Here is a 19,681-nt window from a genome sequence, read left to right as displayed (position 1 = left end):
ACAATTGGGTGAGTTTAAATTTAAGATTCAAAAGGTTATGAGGTTTGGACATTAACAAAAATTTAAAAAAAATCTTCATAGTGTTTTAAATGACTTTTTAAGGATTCTTTAACTCGGAAAATAAAAAAAATCTGGTATAAAAAAACTAATATTTTAAAATGCATAAGACTGTTTATACTGTAATCAAGTTATCTGGCTTAACAAAAATGCATTAGCTGTTTGAAATTTAGTTCCCTTGGCTAAAATTTGGGGATAAATATTAAAAATTTAAATGTAAAGGTTAATTTAACACTGTCAAAGACTGTACCTGTTCTGTCTGCCTAAAACTGTGTATTTCATTCAAGAACCAACAGAAGACCTGTCTTTAGAGGTAAGGGGTGAACAGGCAGAAGTGCAGATCAACTCGTCATGCATGGTGGGACAAGTCCTGGGAGAAGTCCACGCATGATAAAAGAAGGTAAGCTGGCACAAACGCAGTTCATCTAACCCTAAAGAGTCAGATTGGGTGTGTGCCCATTCCATAGAAGGGGCTGAGTGGCCCATCTTTGTCCTCTCTTTTCCCTGCAGATAGACACTAAAAACATGATGGTTAAAATGAGTGATGTGATGATCTGATTAGTATTACTAAAACTTCCCCTTGGATGTGTTAACATTAAAATTAGGAAGGCCTTAAAAAGAGGGTTAAAAAGTTATTTGTATAATGTGCCTTACTTTCAATTATGTTCTCCAATTAGGATGTTTTTAAAAGTTATAAAGGTGTTAAGTCTAGCTTCGTGGTATAGTGATGGTGACTGTAATTCTTGCATTAAGGAAAAATTGTCATTTAAGTTTAAAAGTTTTAATGTGTTAAAACAAGCAGCCAAGAGACAATGAGTGACACATGGCCTCAAGATTTTAAGAGGTTTTTTAAAACGCAAATAAAAACTAAAGTATAAAATATTAAAGGAGATTAATAAGAGGTTTTAAAAATAATTAAAAATGGATTTTTAGATATAAAGTTTAAATATAAAATTGTTCTTAACATTGGCCTCAAAGTGCACGAAAAAAAAATTAGGATTACCAAAATAATTGCTATTCTAGTTTGCTCTTATAGGTTTTTTTCTTTTTTAAGTTTCCAGCAAAGTCCAGAGCAAAGCACAGAGGATTCTTAAAAGTTTGTCAGATGTAACTTTGACTCTTAATAAGTTTCAGGTAAGAGCATGCTTAAAAGCTACTTCTATGTTGACCACCTTGTTGCTTTTAATTGGAATAAAATGGCCTTTTGTAAGACTCATTGATCTGCAAACTGGTTCAAAGCCAGCCCGGGCACAAAAAGGTTCCTGTGAGACTGTCACCTCTACTCAGCCAGCAGAGTACTGAAAGAGCAAGCAGAGTTGCTTTGGGACTCATAGTGGCAGAGTGCTAGCCTTGAGTTGTAGAGCTGAGGGACAGCACTCAGGCCCTGAGTTCAAGTCCAGCCACCAGCTAAGGGAAATGCCAATGAGGCATTTATCCAGTGTAGAGAAGACACTCCTGGGACAAGAGCAATGGAGAAGCATCCAGAGGCAGTAAGCCACTGCTTGGATGTCAGAAATGTCAGATCTTAGAGTCATTTGTGTATGGCCCTTCAAAACTGGTCAGAGCCTGGAGGTCATGGAAAGAGTTTGTAAGCATGCCTAATGTCCATGACTATCTACCTTGTAAGGGACAGGAACTTGCCAGTCCTCTGTGATAGTAGTAAAAAGCTAATGTTATAAAATATAGGGGATAGTTTAAATCTCAACCCCTTTATGTGCCAAAAGCTTTAATTGGCAGTAACTATTGAGCTGACATGAGCTACATGAAATTCATCTGCTCAGGAAAAAGTTTGTAAACCTGAGAGTCCATTGATCTCTTTCTAAAGGCCTACAAAGGTAACTTAGGCATTGTTAGGGTCACTAGAGATCACATTCCTAAGCCATCTAAAAGGATGTTTTTGCAAACCAGAGTGCTAAACAAACTACACTGCTGTAGCTGGAGAAAAGGTCTGTGCAGTTGTCAAAATATTGTTCTTAATGACATCTAACCCTGATAGCCTCTTTGTAAAATAGGCTAAGGTTATAGGTCCCTGGCTAGGTAGGATCAATGCCCCTGAAGTCAGCTTGAAGAAGTTATAGAAGATGGACCTTCACCCATCAACCCCCTTTTAAGATACAGAGTCTAGAGACAGTTTTAAAAAAATGAGGCAAACTAAATAAAATAATAATTTTTTTTAAAAAAGGCATAAAAAATAGTGTTAACAGCTGTGCAAGTGTTGAGACTGCATCTGTCAGAGATGGTTACAAGACTAAGCCTTCTGTGCCTGTTTACAAAAATATCTGGTTAGTAAAAAAAAAGTTGTAATTTTGGTAAATTGTCCTGGGCTATTGTTTAAAGGTCTGAAAAACCAGCGGAATCAAAGCCTGCCAAGCCTACGTATTACTTGCATCCTTAACCAGTCTGTGTAGGAATTTACAGCCCAGCATGAAGTGTGACAGTTCTTTGGAGCCACTGAGAGTTCCTGCTGCTGCTGTACACCCTAATGGGTAAAGTTCAACGATGGCCTGACAGTCACCTGGAGGAACTCCTGCCTGATTCCATCACCTAAGTTTGCTTCCTGGTTGACAGCTGCTAAATCTAAGATCTTGTGGGACATTCCTTTGGGTGATATCCAGAAATTCTCTCTATTCCCACAGTGGATACTGGGGACAAGGATATCACTGGTTTGCTTACCTTAGGCACTTCCATGCATAGTGACTGGAAATCCACTCTATAGTCACAGCCTAGTTTGGCTCTGGTATGGTAATAACCTGAGTGTGTTATCAATGGAAGTAGTACTCTTAGCCTGAACTTCTGCATCACAGTGGTGCCTTAAGGCTGTTCTAAGATAAAGGTTCCACAAGCCAAAGGAGGGAATGGCGCCCTGCAACTCATTCAAAATCAAGTGTGGAGACCTCTGGCAACAGCCTACGCAGCCAGGAACTCCACATTCCCACACCCCTTCCAGATCGGCGATGAGGTGTATGTGAGGAGACATCAGTCCAGGACCCTCGAGCCTTGCTGGAAAGGCGCGTATACCATACTACTGACCATCCCCACAGCATTAAAGGTGGACAGGATTGTGGCCTGGATTCACGCCTCCCACGTTAAACGTGCACCACCCGAGGTCAACAAGAATCCCACAGCATCGCCCAGATGGAAGCTGCAGTGTATTCAAAATCCTCTCAAGATAAGACTCTTAAAAACTGCTTAATGTTTTTTTTTCTATCGTGGCTTTGACCATAACAGAAGGACGCAGTGTCCATCCCCTGGCAGGCATAAACCCACACTTTCCCCAAAACCAGACGTGACAAGTAGTGACTGGGCAGAGGGCCGTAATATGGTCTACCTCTACCATAGGCCCCCTGTGGACTTGGTGGCCAGATTTGTATCCAGACCTTTGCAAGGTAGCACTGGGAGAGCATGGCTACTGGGACCTAGGGCAGTATTTTGACCCGGTCAAACTCCCTCGGGCCCTACCCCTGAAAACAAAATGGGGGGCTGCGGGGGAGCAGAAGGTGGGAGTGACCTAAGATCCCACTCAATATAAGTTTGTCTCGAATATCATGGGGACCGCTCCACCAACTGCTGCGGGGGAAGGAGTGACTACTTTTGTAAGGCTTGGGGCTGCGAGACCACAGGTGACAACTATTGGAAGCCTTCCTCCTCTTGGGATTACATAACTGTAAAGGCAAACTACACACACCCTCCTCTGTGGGATCCATCCATCCACAAATCCAAGGGGCCTGACAAGGTGAATCCTACGCTCCTTAACGAGTGCCAAGCTTGGTGTAACCCCCTCAAAGTACAATTTACCTCTAAGGAAAAAAGACCGAATGTGGGATGGGTCACTGGTTTTTCTTGGGGCATCAGGTTGTACAAGGACTTACACGATGATGGGTTTCTCATGATCATCCAGCTACGAGACCCCCGCACCCATACTTTTAAGGCCAAATCTGGTGCTGGGAGAATGAGGTTCCCTCAAAATGAGACCCGTGTTAAAAAAAAAATGATTGCTGGGGTATATGGTGACCTTTAAATGGGCCAATCCCGGGATGCCTTGTGTTAATCTTGTGGTCTTTGCTTTTAAAAATCCGTGTAACTGCTACTCTGGGCTCTCTCCCTTCCCAAGGCAGAGAGTCCATTTGTGCAAACATCAAATAAACTCCTCTTGCTTGTTGCATCTCCCGGTCTGGAGTCTGAGTTTCTGGGGCACCCTCCCATTCGATGGAAGTATCCCAGGGGGATAGGGTCTTTCACTCCTAAGGTGATCCCTTACCCAGAGTGTGGAACCTGGGGTCTCTCCTGCAGGTGCGCTTCTCCAGTGGCAGTAACACAAGTGCTGGCCTCTTCTCTCAGGATGTGCATTGCAGGGCGGGTCGTTTCTGAGATGCACATGGGCACTTCAGAGCTGCATAGGTCTCCTTAGATAGGGGTCCAGGAGGGCGGCAGCTGAGGTCGTATCCCGCGGGAGCAGTGATTTTCCCTTCACCTGGTGTGGCAAGCCAAGTTCTCAGTAAACTTTTTCTTTTCCCCAATGTGTCAATTATCAAGACACTTTTCACTTTCGTCTGGGTGCTTCTCCAGGGGGCAGGGGAGTGATGCAGTCGCTTACCGCTCCTGGATCCCAGTAGGCCAGCAGGAGACACTAAGGCCTAACTTGAGATGACTGTCTGTAAACAACCATAGCGATGTGTGAGCCATGTGTCCCCAAAGTTTCTAACCCAAAGTGTCACTTTCCTTTTTTTCCCCCCTTTCTGAGACTTGAACTCAGGGCTTGGGCACTGTTCCTGAGTTGCTTTGCTAAAGGCTAGCACTCTACCATTGGCGCCACAGCACCACTTCTGGCTTTTTCTATGTATGTGCTGCTGAGGAATTGAACCTAGGGCTTCATGCATGCTAGGCAAGCACTCTACCACTGAGTCACCTTCCCAGCCCTCCTCATCTCAGTCTCATTTTCTTTTATCATCATATATTCTATTAGCCTTTTCTTTTATCATCATATATTCTGTTAGAAAACAAAAATGGAACCCTGTACTGATGCAATCTCAGGAGCCTGATATCAGAGAATCAAGGTTCAAAGCCAGCCTGGTGAAGAAAGCACATGAAATTCTTATCTCCAATTCTTATCTCCACTCTCTGGTGGTAGAGTGCTAGCCTGGAATAAAAGAGCTCAGCAACAGCATCCAGGCCCAGAGTTCAAACCCCTGGCCTGGCACAAAAAAGAAATGAAATAGAATGAGACATTCCTGTACAGGAGTTTCTTTGGCAATAATGGCCATTTTTTTCTAAAATTGTTTTCATCCCTAGAGACCCCATTTAGAGATTAGAGGTAAGCATTTCATGCATATTCCTGAAAGCAGGGTGATGAGTGATCTCTTTTCATGCCAGGTCGTTTCTGAGGAGATAGCTTCATTCACTAATTCCCTACTCATTTTCATCGTTATCAGTGGTGATTTTGAAGCAGAAATTTGTCACTGTGCTCAGGAGAGGATCAGCAGTGACTCCTCACCCTGGGTTTCTGGTCTACCTCATTGCATGTGACTCCATTCCTCACCTGGACCCTTCTGGTCTTGCTAACAATTCCTCTGCCCTGTTCTTGTCTGTTTCAAGAACATGCATTTGCCTTTCTGTGTCTGACTTCTTACATTTTCCACAGCGATCTGTAGTTCTACAGATGTGGCAGCAAATGACATGATTTCCTTCTTTTTCCTGGCCTAATCATACTTTATGATGGAAATAGGCTACATCTTCTTCTTCTTCTTCTTTTTTTTTGGTGAAACATCTTTTTCTTAAACAGCAAAGCAGAAATGCAACACAATTTTAAATATTTGTAAAATTGAATCACAAAAGGGATTCAAAATGTTTGCAGTATGACTATTACCTCTTCACATATTTAAAGTCATTTATGATCATATACTAACACATAAGATTATCCAATGATTATCGTAGTTGAAATCTATTAACCGTAAGCTATATTAATGGATCTTGTTTCCTAGTATAATATCTTAATATTACTTCTGATATTTGTTCAGAGCCAACACTAAAGCTCTAAGGTCATCTTGACCCCTATGCTCAGTTGAAGGCACGTACAAGGAGCTGGCTTACTTAAAAAACACCTGGTGCCCAGGATTGCTTTTCTATGTCTGCAGAGTTTGTTTTACTTTCTACCAGTTGACATTGTCTTGTTTTACTGCGCTTTGTTTTTATTGAAATTTTCCTTGCTTTTCTGGACTATTGTAACCATATGTTACCTCTTGACTTCAAATAGTATATATTAGGGAAAGTTAAAAATAAACGTTGCTCCAGTCTTGAGCTGCAGACCTCCAGACCCCATCTTTGTCTTATGTCTTTATTTTACCTCATCCTCACCCCCTAATTCAGGATTCCCTTTTGTTGCTGGCTGGCTCCGGCAAGTGGCGCCCGATCAGGGACCTGAACACCTGGAATCATGGCAGAGGACCGAGCCAAGGTAAGAGGACGCCTCCGGAAAAAGACAGCGGTTGAAAGTATAGTTGTGAGTAAGAAATTATGGGGCAAGTTAAGATCCGCACATTATATATGTGCAGGCTCTTAAGGGCATGCTTCAAGCTGGAGGAGTGAAAGTTGGACAGAGTCAGTTAGTTTCCTTTGTTTTGTCAAAGAAGTATGCCCCTGGTTCCTGGAGGAAGCAACCATTAGTTTAGAAACTTAGCAAAAAAAAAAAAAAGGAAAAAAGGATTCAGGGACACTATGATGCAAATGGCGTGTAAGTTAAAACATTGCTGCTTTGTAATTGTCTGGTATCTGTGTAGCCTGCAGGTTCTGTATTGGGGTGGCAAGAGTCTTGGCGGACATGCTATAAGACAGCCAACTTGGCCGGTGGGAGCCATCCCCTGGATCCCCATCAAGGTAAACTTATACCTAGTGCGGAAATATGGGCCCGTCTGTACTCCGGCACTTTCTGTCTGACAGTCTATAACATGCATGTTGTAAATGTGTTTTGTCTCAATGTTTGTGTGTATGTATTTTGGAATTCTTGGAATGTTTCTTCTCTCAGATTCATCCTGATGTGAGAGCCCGGAGGAGGCTGGCTAACACCCCCTTTTAATATCTGTTTCTCAAAGGAGGAGGCTGCAATGCTTGCTAAGAAATGTACGCATTAACCTGTCCATGTGATTGTAACCCCTCTGTACAGTATGTTCACAAAAAATAAAAATTAAAAATTAAAAAAATAATATCTGTTTCTGTCTAGCTCCTTTTTTTTTACTTACGCTTTAAACTGACCCCCCTTTCTATCTTTCACTGCCACCTCCTCCACCCTCTCTGGATCCAGAAGTAGGTCAGTGGTGGGGGTGAAAAACCTGGAGGATCTAACAATAACTTGAAAGGGCCGGCAGGGAGAACTTGCAGCCATATGAAAATGCCACTGACCACCTGCAAGTGACACCAACAAGATCTTAGCCTCAGGCCTTGGCCCAGGGGGTCTGAGTTTGGGGGAGAACCTGTCAGTCTGAGGGGACGGCCGCTAGGGACTTCTTTCCCTTGCCCCAAGATGTCTAGGAATTTTCCTCAACCTTGGAAGGTCCCTGGGTCAATGTTTGCAGAAATCTAAAAGAAAAAATCCTCCAGAGGTGAGTAGAGGAGGTGCCAGTCCCCTGGTAAGTGGATTTGATTCCCAATTGTGAATGGTGGTGAGATGTTGCCCCATTCACTGAGACCCGATTTTGTCTTTGCGGCCACTTGTCTGTCTTGTTTACTTCAGTGTGTTTTCTGTTATGTTTTCTGAGGTAGGGATAAACTGGGGGCCCATTAGCCCCCAACTCAGCTTGATTGTTGTATTGTCTATTTCTGTTCTAGAATTGGTACCAGTTTTAAATGTACATACAACTCATTTGATTTTTGCACTCTTTAAGAACTGTGTGTGTTTTATATGTGTTTGTGAACATGTTCAAGATAAAAATTATCAGCATGCTGTAACAATTGTGTAAGTTTAAGTTTAAAATTTAAAAGGTTATGAGGTTTGGACATTACCAAAAATTTAAAAATTTTTTCACATTGTTTTTAATAATTTTTAAGGATTCTTTAACTTAAAAAATTTTAAAGCTCTGGTATTTTAATGACATTGCCCCATTTGTTAGGAAATAGAAAGGCTTGGAAAAAAATTATATTAAGTGAAGTAAGCCAGGCCCAAAGAAACATAGGTGCCATGGTTTCCCTTATTTGCAATAACTAGTATATGTCTGAGTCAAGCAGAAAAGGCCAGATAAGTTGATGTTAGGGAAATGAACCTTAAGATATGTACTCAAATGTTTTTTCTTTCATGTGATTGTTTCTAACATATTTATAAGATTATTTCTTTGTTGTCTTGTATGTCCCTCCCCCACGGTATAACCCCTGCTTTCACTGTATTTGATGTTGGTATAATTTGTGGAGGGGAAGAGAAAAAACAAAGTGTTTAAATAGGGATACAGGTGGACCCATTGCAACAATGAGATGTACAAATCGTATGTCAAAAATGAATTTACAACTTTGGTGGTGGGGGGGAGGAGGGTTGGGAAAGGGGGTAGGGGGAGGATGGGATGGGAAGGGAAAACAAAGGAGGAGGCTACAATGCTTGATAAGAAATGTACTCATTGTCTTGCCCATGTAATTGTAACCCCTCTGTACAGTATTTTCACAATAAAAAAATAGATATATCAAAAGTCTAAAAAAAAAAAAAAAAACTCTGGTATTTTAAAATGCATAAGGCTGTTTACACTGTAATCAAGTTATCTGGCTTAACAAAAATGCATTGGCTGTTTGAAATTTAGTTCTCTTGCCTAAAATGTGGGGATAAATATTAAAAGTTTAAATATCAAAGTTTTTTTTAACACTGTCAAAGACATTACCTGTTCTGTCTGTCTAAAACTGTGTATTTTCATTCAAAAACCAAAAGATAAGAAAAGGAAAAAACTTAAAAGCCAACAAAAGACCTATCTTTAGGGACAAGGGGTACACAGGCAAAAGTGCAGTTCAGCTGGTCATATATGGTGGGACGGGCCATGGGAGAAGTCCAAACATGGTAAAAGAAGACAAGCTGGCACAAACGCAGTTCATCTTACCCTAAAGAGTGAGATTAGGTGTGTGCCCATTCCACAGGAGGGGCCAAGTAGGCCAGCTTTGTTCTCTCCTTTTTCTCTACAGATAAATACTGGAAACATGATGGTAAAAATTAGTGATGTGATTCTGATTAGTATTGCTAAAACTGCCCCTTGGACTTAAAAAGAGGGTTAAAAAATGTATTTGTATAATGTGACTTGTTTTCAATGATGTTCTACAATTAGGATATGTTTTTAAAAGTCATATATGTGTTAAGTTTAACTTCTTGGTACAGTGATGATTGTAATTCTTGCATTAAGAACAAATTGTCATTTGAGTTTAAAAGTTTTAATGCATCTGGTTTAAAACAAACAGCCAAGAGACAATGAATGACACTTGGCCTCGAGATTTTAAGGGAATTTTTTTAATGTAACTAAAAACTAAAATATAAAATAATAAAAGAGATTAATAGGAGGCTTAAAAAATAGGAATGGATTTCTGGATATAAAATTTAAGAGTAAATTTGTTCTTCACATTTGCCTCAAAGTAAAAAAATTAGGATTACCAAAATAATTGCTTAATTGCTATTCCAGATTGCTCTTATAGGTTTTTTAAGTTTCCAGCAAGCCAAGAACAAAGCACAGAGGATTCTTAAAAGTTTGTCAGATGTAACTTTGGCTCTTAATAAGTTTCAGGTAAGAGCATGCTTAAAAGCTCCTTCTATGTTGACCACCTTGTTTCTTTTAATTGTAGTAAAGTGGCCTTTTATAAGACTCATTCATCTGCAAACTGGTTCAAACCCAGCCCGGGCAAAAAAGGTTCCGGTGAGACTGTCACCCCTACTCATCCAGCAGAGTGCTGAAAGAGCAAGCAGAGTTGCTTTGGGACTCATAGTGGCAGAGTGGTAGCCTTGAGTTGTAGAGCTGAGGGACAGCACTCAGGCCCGAGTTCATGTCCAGCAAACAGCTAAGGAAAATACAGATAAGACAGTTATCCCAGGGTAGAGAAGACATTCCTGGGACAAGAGCGATGGAGGAGCATCCAGAGGCAGTAAGCCACTGCTTGGATGACAAAAATGTCAAATCCTAGAGTCATTTGTGCATGGCCCTTCAAATATTGGTCAGAGCAAACTATCTTCATGGGAAGATAGTTTGTAAGCATGCCTAATATCCATGACTATCTACTTTGTAGGGACAGAAACTTGTGATAGTACTAAAAAGCTAAAGTTATAACATGTGGGGGATGGTTTAAATCCCAATCCTTGGATGTGCCAAAAGCCCTAATTGGAAATAACTTTCGAGCTATCACCAGCTACATAAAATTTATCTGCTCAAGAAAAAAGTTTGTAAACCTAAGAGTGTGTTTCTATTAACATCTTTCTAAAAGGCTGCACAGGTGACTTAGACATTGTTAGGGTCACTAGAGGTCACATTCCTAAAGATGCTTTTACAAGCCAGAGTGCTAAACAAGCTACACTGCTGTAGCCAAAAAAAAAGTCTGTGCATTTTTCAAAAGTTAAAATTTTGTTCGTAATGACATCTAATCCTGGTAAACCTCTTTGTAAAATAGACTAAGGTTATAGTTTCCTGGCTAGGTAGGATCAATACCCCTAAGTCACCTTGAAAACGTTACAGAAGACAATCTTCACCCATCATCCCCTTTTTAGAACTAGAGACCAAAGTCATAAAAAAATGTGATAAAATAGACCAAAAAAAGACATGAAAAATAGTAGTACAGGCCTGAGCCCTCTATATCTGCCTAAAAAAAAATCAGCCTTATTAAAAAAAAACTATCTATTTAAAAAGGTTGTCATCTTGGTAATTTGTCCTGTGCTATCTTCTAAATAGTCTTAAAAACTAGTGGGGCCAAAGCCTGCCAAGCCTATGTATTACTTGTATCCTTAACCAGTCTGTGTAGAAATATACAGCCCAGCACGAGACGTGACAGTCCCTTTGAGCCACTGAGAGGCCATGCTGCTGCTGCTGCTATAGCCTGACAGTCACTTGGAGGAAATCTACATCGTTATCCAGACCACCTCCACCGTGGAAAAAGTAGACTAAACTCCTGCCTGATTCCATCTTTTGGATGGCTTCGCTTTGTCCATGTTACCATATACCTACTCTAATTTTATTATGGCTACTCCTCTTGCTGGGGAGACTAACAAACATTGTATTGCTAATTCCCTACGCTGCTTTGCCATTATGGGACTTCCTAAACATATTAAAACTGACAATGGTCCGGGATATGTTGGACAAGCTTTTCAAACTTTTTATAAATCTTACCAGATTTTTCACTCTGCAGGTATTCCCTATATTCCTCAAGGACAAGAAATTGTTAAACAAACCAAAGGACTATTAAAAAACCAAATTTTTAAATTAAAATGGGGGAATTATACCCCTTCTCGTCTGTTAATATTCTTCTCACACTTTATTTGTACTATTTTTTTTTTTGTTCCGGTCGTGGGGCCTTAACTCTGGGCTGGGCACTGTCCCTCGGCTCTTCAGCTCAAGGCTAGCGCTCTACCACTTGAGCCACAGTGCCACTTCTGGCTTTTTTTCCTTTTTGCTTATGTGGTGCTGAGGAATTGAACCCAGGGCCTCATGCATGCGAGGCAAGTGCTCTACCACTGAGCCACCTTCCCAGCCCTTGTACTAAATATTTTAAGCTTAGACTGTGATGGCCTTTCCATAGCACAGCAGTTTTTGGAGAAAAAAAAAGAGAGAGACAGAGCAAAGAGCTTTTGCCCAAGTTAAGTGGAAGTATCCTTTAACAGGTGATTGGCACGGGCCCCATCTGGTTTTAACATGGGGTCAAAGACATGTTTGTATTATTTTGCCACTCTAAATTGGCAAAAACTGCTTAAAAAAAAAACAACTGTTTAAACAATTTCAATGCTGTATCACTTCCCTGAATTATGTCAAAGGATTGCTAATGTCATTCCTTGGCCTGGGAATGCTTTTACTGATGGTTTTTCTATGCCTTCCTTGTATTATACGTGCACTGCAAAACTCTCTTGAGTTTATCCAGCCAGCTACATAAGATCAAGCTCCATATAAATAAATTCCGCCCGAGAGGAACTGCAGCCAGAGATGGTTAGAGGGGGTGCCAGTCTGACCAACCTAAGACAGGGCCTTCAGCTTCGCTCTGAAAAAGTGCCCGATGACAGGTAAGGCAGACAAAGTTGTTCACCCAACCTAAGGCAGGCGGGTTCGCTTCTTCAAAGATGGGGAGATATTGATTCCTTTACCAAATGGAATCTATGAACTAAATTTTTAGAAATTGTTATGAGAATGACTAAAATTCTACCAACCAATTAGCTGCATTTACAGAGTGAGATAAAAATACTGAGCTTACCAAATATTATACATATAAAATTCTCTCATTCATGATTCTAGTAGCAGTACACTCTACAAGAAATTTGGTAACAGTTAATTGACTAGGTACAAAAAATAAACCTTGCAACCAAACCCTAAAGCTGGAATAGCAAAGCATGTGGTATATGTAAGATCAGTCAAACTTAAACTATTTTCATATATATATATATATATATATACACATATATATGTATATATATGTATATGTATGTGTGTGTATATATATATATATATATATATATATATATATATGTATATATATATGTATATATTCCCTGGAAGATCTGTTCTGTGCCAGAGACAATACAAAATCTGGAGTGAAAACATTTGGAGTTGGTTGCTACTTTTATCACATTATTTTTTTTTTTTTACCTATTTCTATGTATTCCTCCCAGACTTTCTACTTCTAATCAATACATAACCAAATTCTTTTTTTTGGGGGGGGGGGTACTGTCATGGGGTCTGAACTCTAAGCCTTGACACTGCCCCTCAGCACTTCAGCTCAAGGCTAACCCTCTACAACTTGAGTCATAGCACCACTTCTGGCATTTTTTTTCTTACGTTGTGCTGAGGAATCGAACCCAGAGCCTCATACATGCAAGGCAAACACTCTACTACTGAGCAACCTTCGCATCCCATAACCAAAATTCTTATCTTTTCAGATAGCAAGTGCGTTATTTGGTGGAAAAGCAAGTTGGTTTTTTGTTTTTAAACAGTTCTCAAGTTGATAATTTAGTTTCAACCTAAAATCCTCTTTATAGCCCAAATCTGTTTTCAAATGGTTAAAAAGAAACCATCAGACCTATCTTATTATTAGAAAGTAATTGGGGAGGATGAGGCAGATGGAGGAGAGGCACACAATGGTGAACAGGTACATACATAAAGCTATGCATTCAGTACATGATTTTGGTCACATTTTAACAACGTGGTTATTTTCTTGTATATCTTACTAAGTAAGCGTGTAGTAAAAGGCTAAGACTATATATCAAAGCAAATTCAATAAAATATTCATCTTCAAGTTTCATAAATATATGCAATTCTAATTATAAAGTCTATACAATACATCTGCACATTTTCTTAGACTAACATAATACACAGACTCATGGAAGTCTCCTGTTAAGTAGTTAATTTTGCCTAGATTTGAAATTATTTTCATAAACATTCAATGAAGCCACAAGCAAAGATACTTTAACATTTGGAATCTACCCAAGTTTTAAAGGGGGGAGAGAGGGAGGAAGGGGGAAGGGACGGAGAGAAGAAAGGGAGAGAGAGAAGCAGTAATTCTGTAAATGAGAAGGGAACTCAATCCCTTACTTTCTTTTGCTTTTTGCATCAGTTATTTGGAAAACACTGGAAGCAGACATGAGGTTTTCTATATATTGTCCAAGAACTTGGTCTACTGATTTTAGCTTCAGGTTTTCTTCCTTAACTGCATCTATTCTTGCTGAGAGATGTTCAAGTGTGTGTTGGAGTTCCAACACTTGATTAATCTCATGCTTTTTCCTCCAGTTCAAGCTGATTTTCAGCATCAACATCCATGTCAACGTGCATCATCCTGGGAACTGAACTGCTCCTCAGACAGAAAAATCCTGATGAAAGGTCCTCAGAGGCACCCAGAGGGTTGGGATCCAGAGATCACAACTCCGGCCAGGGACTCCAGCACCGACTGACCAGGCTACATCTTCTTTACGCATTGATCCACAGTTGGGCCTGTGACCACTGCTCTGAACCTGGCTGACTTTGCTCCACATGACCATGTTCAGTGTCACTCATTTCTCTGCAGACACCATGGAGCTTCTGAGTTGTTTCCTGGCTGTGGTCAATAGTGCCACAGTATATATGATATTCAAAGACCTACATATTCTTGAAATTATGCCTAAACATTTCATTTTCTATTGTTTTTTTTCTGTCGGTTGTGGGGACTAAACCCTGGGCTAGGATGCTATTCTCAAGCTCTTCAGCTCAAGGCTAACACTCTACCATGTGAGCCACAGCACCACTTTTGGCTTTTTCTGCTTAGGTGATGCTGAGGAATTGAACCCTGGTCATCATGCATGCAAGGCAATCAGTCTACCACTGAGCTACCTTCCCAGCCCCTCATTTTCTATTCTTTTTTTTTTTGGTCGGTCATGGGGCTTGAACTTGGCCTGGACACTGTCCTTCAGCTCTACAATTCAAGGCTATGGCTCTACCATTTGAGCCACAGTGCCACTTCCAGCCTTTGCTGCTTATGTGGTACTGAGGAATCCAATAAAGGGCCTCCTGCATGCAAGGCAGTTTATCACTGGGCCACCTACCCAGCCCCTTTTTTGCTTTCGAAGACAGGGTCTCAACTGTGTAGTCCAGACTAGCCTTGAACCTAGTATCCTCTTGCCTCAGCTTCCTCAGTGCTAGAATTTCAGGTGCACATCACTAAGCCCAGCTGCATTATTTACCTAACTGTTCATCAGTTCCATTGTGATGCCAAAGAGATGCTTAAATGCCTTGATGAGAGGCTTTTCTGCAGGGAAGCTCTCAGTTACTCTTCGCCTTCCCGGGGTGTAGGGCCTACTCTTCACCTCAATGCAGCTTGTTGATCTGCCATGCCCTGGGGGAGGAGGCCTTCTGTGCCCACCAGGGTTAGCTGGTCTCAGTGATGTCACTGCACTCAGCACACGTGACATCATTGTGCTCCGTGCACTGGAGCAAAGCAGGAGAAGCACACAGAGGAGGGTTTGCAGTCCACTGAAGTGGTTGCAATCAGAGCTTTGGGGTTAGGACCCTATCTACTCAGGCTGGCCTAGTAGGGTATACCTTGGTCCCAGCCTGGTTTCTTCAAGGGAGGGAGGGTCTCGGTGCTGCTTCTCCCTTCATGTGAACATGCTACGAGAATTTGATGCACCTGTTCTCTGGGACTGCTGGGACAAATAGCCTCACCCAGTGGCTTACATTCACAGCTTCTATGGGGATCCACTCTGAGTTCCTCTCCTCACTTCAGGCCCAGTTATGGCTCTTGATTTTCTTGGCCTTATGGATGCATCCTCTGCCTCCCCCTGTCTCTGTCCCCAGGCTGTGCCCTCTGGGTACTGAGTCTTCTCCAGCTCGGGTGCTTAGGACGACACTGTGGTTGGCTCTAGGACCCACCTTCAATTCAAAGTGAACTCATCCTGGGATGTTGAAACACTCACCCACAGACACTATTTTCCTGTCCACCAGCACTGGCTCGCGACTGGGAAATAGCTTACAGCATATATGTAAAGACAAACAAAATTCCCTGATTTTCCTCGACATTTCCACCACAGTCAACAGAAAAAGCTTTGGCCCTGAAAAATGTGATCACATCTCCCCAATAGCAAGCTAGCATTTCCCTTTTTTCTTTCTTTTTTTTTTTTATCCCTTCCCAGCCTCCCCTCTCCCCCCCAATCCCAATCCTTCTCCTTCCCCCCCCCTTCCCCCCTCCCCGACGTTGTAAAGCTCGTTTTGGACATGACAACTAGTACTTCTCATTGTTGCAACAGGTCCACCTGTATCCTTAAACAACTGGTTTTTCCCCATCTCCTCCACAAGTTATACTGACATCAAATATAGTGAAAGCAGGGGTTATACTGTGGGGGAGGGACATACAAAGCAACAAAGAGATAATCTTATAAATGCGTTAGAAACACATGCATGAAAGAAAAAAAAATTAAAATACATATCTAAGGGTTCATTTTCCTGACATCACATTATCTGACCTTTTCTGCTTGACTCATACATATACTAGATATTGCAAATAAGGGAAACCATGGGACCTATGTTTCTTTGGGCCTGGCTTACTTCACTTAATATAATTTGTTCCAAGTTTTTCCATTTCCTAACAAATGGGGCAATGTCATTCTTTCTGATGGAGGCATAGAATTCCATTGTGTATATATACCACATTTTCTTAATCCATTCATCTACTGAGGGGCATCTGGGTTGGTTCCATATCTTAGCTATGGTAAATAATGCTGCAATAAACATTGTTGTGCTGGTAGCTTTAGTGTGGTCTTGTTTGTAAACATTTGGGTAAATGCCCAAAAGTGGGATTGCTGGGTCATAGGGGAGTTCTATGTGAAGTCTTTTGAGGAACTTCCATACTGCTTTCCAAAGTGGTTGAACAAGTTTACATTCCCACCAACAATGAAGTAAGGTTCCTTTCTGTCCACATCCCCTCCAGCATCTGTTGTTGTTAGAGTTCTTGATTTTTGCCGTTCTAACTGTGGTGAGGTGATATCTCAATGTTGTTTTGATTTGCATTTTTTTTATGGCTAGGGATGTTGAACATTTCTTCATGTGTCTATTGGCCATCCTTCTTTCTTCTTCAGGGAAGTTTCTCTTTAAGTCTTTCGCCCACTTGTTTATTGGGCAGTTGTTTCTTTGAGGATTTGTTGTTGGGGGATTTAATTTTTTGAGTTCCAAGTATATTTTAGATATGAGACCCTTGTCCGTTGTATGGCTAGTAATGATCTTCTCCCAATCTGTGGGCTTTCTATTGATCTTGCTAGCTATGTCATTTGCCCTGCAGAAGCTCTGCAACTTTATGCAATCCCATTTGTCCAACCTTTCTTTGATTTGTTGTGTTTCCGGGTCTCTATTCAGAAAATTTCGGCCTGAGCCAAGGAGACCTAGGGTTTCTCCTATTCCATCCTGTAATGTTTTCAGAGTGTCTGCTGTGACTTCAAGGTCTTTGATCCATTTGGAGTTGATTCTGGTGCAGGGTGATATATAAGGATCTAGCTTTAGTTTTCTACATGTAGTTAACCAATTTTGCCAGCACCTTTTACTGAAGAGGCTGTCTTTCTTCCATTCTATTGTTTTAACTCCCTTATCGAAGATTAGATGGCTATAGGTCTGTAGATTCATTTCTGGGTTTTCAATTCTATTCCATTGGTCCTGAGGTCTGTTCTTATGCCAATACCAAGCTGTTTTGATTACTATGGCTTTATAGTAGAGTTTGAAATTTGGTATTGCTATTCCTCCAGCAGTGTTCTTTCCGTTGAGGAGCGTTTTTGCTATTCGGGGTCTTTTATTGTTCCATATGAATTTTTGGATTGCCTCTTCTATTTCCTTGAAGAATGAGGTTGGAATTTTGATAGGTATTGCGTTGAATTTGTAGATAGCTTTGGGAAGTATTGCCATTTTCTCTTTTTTTTTTTTTTTTTTTTTAATCTGAGACTAGAACTTCAACTGGGAATCTGATGCTTTTGCTCATTGACTGGTGCTCTACCACCAGAGCCACAAGTGCCCCCCCCCGCTGAACATTTCCTTATGCAACAGCAGACACAGCCCGGCCCCTCTAATTCAGTTCACTTCTCACCCTAACTTCCCCTGCTGCGGATGTGAAAGCCCAGGTTGCTTGCCTGTGTTTCTGACTCTGCCCCCACCTGGAGCTGATCAGCTCAAAGGAATCAGGACCAGGGACAAATCCTCACGGGTTCACCATAAAGGATGCTACTGAAAATATTTGTATGGCAAGGCCCCGGGAGCCGAGAGCCTTGTCTATACCCCCTATGCTCCACGAACCCTCACATCTTCAACTATCTGGAAGCTCTCCAAACCCTCTCGTTTTGTTCTTTTTTTTATATATATATAGACTTCAATGGGTGGGGAAGACTGTGTCAAAGTGTGATCAAGCAGAAAGGGTGTGACAGGGTGCTGATATGGCCAGGCTGGGGGCCTAGCAGCACCTCGGCCTGGAATCTTTGGACCACTTATTGGCACATGGGGCTGGACCCATCCCGTGACAGGTCTTCAGATGTACCATCAGACACTGGTCAGGATTCTGCTGCGATGGCTCTGAGATGGAAACGCTGGGTCCAGTAGTTATCATGGCCCTCTTCTGAAACAAAACTCGGGTTCTATAGGCTGCATTCCCGAGGAAGTTAATGAGCCAGAAACTGCACCCAGACCCACCTGTACAGTCTCAGGATCCCATTCACCCATGGTGGTACCCACAGCACGGCTGTGGATGACCCTATGTGGTCATTGCTATTTTGAGAAAAGATCTTACTATGTACGCCAGGCTGGTTTGGAGTCACAATTCTTCCACATCAGTCTGCTGGGTACTGGGATTACAGGTATGCATCAGCATACCTGAATTTTGTTTTTATAGTAATAGTATCCTATTGTTTGTTCTCTCATCATCACTGTTAGCCACAAGTCTTGTGTTTAAGTGCCTGCTTTGCCAGCCATCCTCTTAGCTCCATGAGCTGGCCAGAGCTTCTGTCTTGTGCTGTGCCTCACAGCATTGATGCTGTGAGCCAGCTTCATACCTTATACGATTGCTTTGAGGGTTCAGTGAGGTCACAGGTGTGTGTGTCTTGTCTAGGTCCTGGCCCAGAGCATGCATGCATGCATGCTATGCTGCCGCTGCTACTAAGTGGAGTATGTGGTGTAGTAGCCAGTGATGGGCAGAGTGTGTGATCTTATGAGAACTCGCAAAGTGCGCTGTTTCTATTGAACTGTGTGCTCCAGGTCAGAGGAGGGCATGGTGAGTGTGCTGAACATCTGTTCCCAGCATTGTGGAGCTCCCTTGAGTCTGGGATTACTGACATTCTCCCTCCTTATGCTCTCCTCAGCTTCGCCTGAACAGCATCAAGAAGCTGTCCATCATCACCTTGGCCCTTGGAGTGGAAAGGACCCGAAGTGAACTCCTCTCCTTCCTTACAGGTGGGGAATCCTTTGCCCCAGTGCAGTGGGGGAGGGGCCTGCAGATGGCTTCTGCTTAATAAGAGAAGCCCACCGCAGGGGCCCTGGATGATGGGGTACAGAGGCTGAGGTGCAGGTAGACAAGCTTTATATACTGCAGGACTGTGTTGAGGGGAAGGGTGAGGAAGAGAAGGGTGGAGGCAGGATGTCCTCTTGGAAGTCTGCTGGAAGGCAGCCGCAGCACTGGAGTGAGAATCCCAGCCTGAGACCTACCTTGGGCTCTGCAAGGTGGAAACAGTCATGTGACTCATACTAGAGACATGGAGAGCACTCAGTCCATTTAACACCTAAGTGTCGGCTGTGAGGACAGTCTCATCAGACAATGTTCTGCCTGCCTGGATGGAAAGAACTAGGTCGAGGGATGGGGGGAATGTAGGAACTTCAGGCCAAGAGCCACTGGGGATCCAGACACTTGGGGTCAGAGTCCCAATGGGCGTTAGGTTCCTTCTTCTCTGGACTTGTTGCCTGGGAGCCTCTCCAGTCACATGTGGCAAGTGCCGTGT

The 19,681-nt window shown here is 42.0% G+C and overlaps 1 long non-coding RNA gene across 1 annotated transcript; it reads left to right on the top strand.

The window, feature by feature from the left end:
* The first annotated feature begins 2,444 nt into the window (after nt 1-2,444).
* On the top strand, nt 2,445-18,346 carry LOC122125496. Its single transcript, XR_006150765.1, has 3 exons — nt 2,445-2,529; nt 2,874-2,876; nt 18,335-18,346. It is a non-coding gene; the product is annotated as an uncharacterized LOC122125496 (long non-coding RNA).
* The last annotated feature ends 1,335 nt before the right edge of the window (nt 18,347-19,681 follow it).

Source organism: Dipodomys spectabilis, unplaced genomic scaffold, assembly GCF_019054845.1.
Source record: "Dipodomys spectabilis isolate Male_0828 unplaced genomic scaffold, ASM1905484v1 ptg000266l, whole genome shotgun sequence".
Lineage (NCBI taxonomy): Eukaryota > Metazoa > Chordata > Mammalia > Rodentia > Heteromyidae > Dipodomys > Dipodomys spectabilis.
This window is presented reverse-complemented; position numbering and strand designations above follow the sequence as displayed.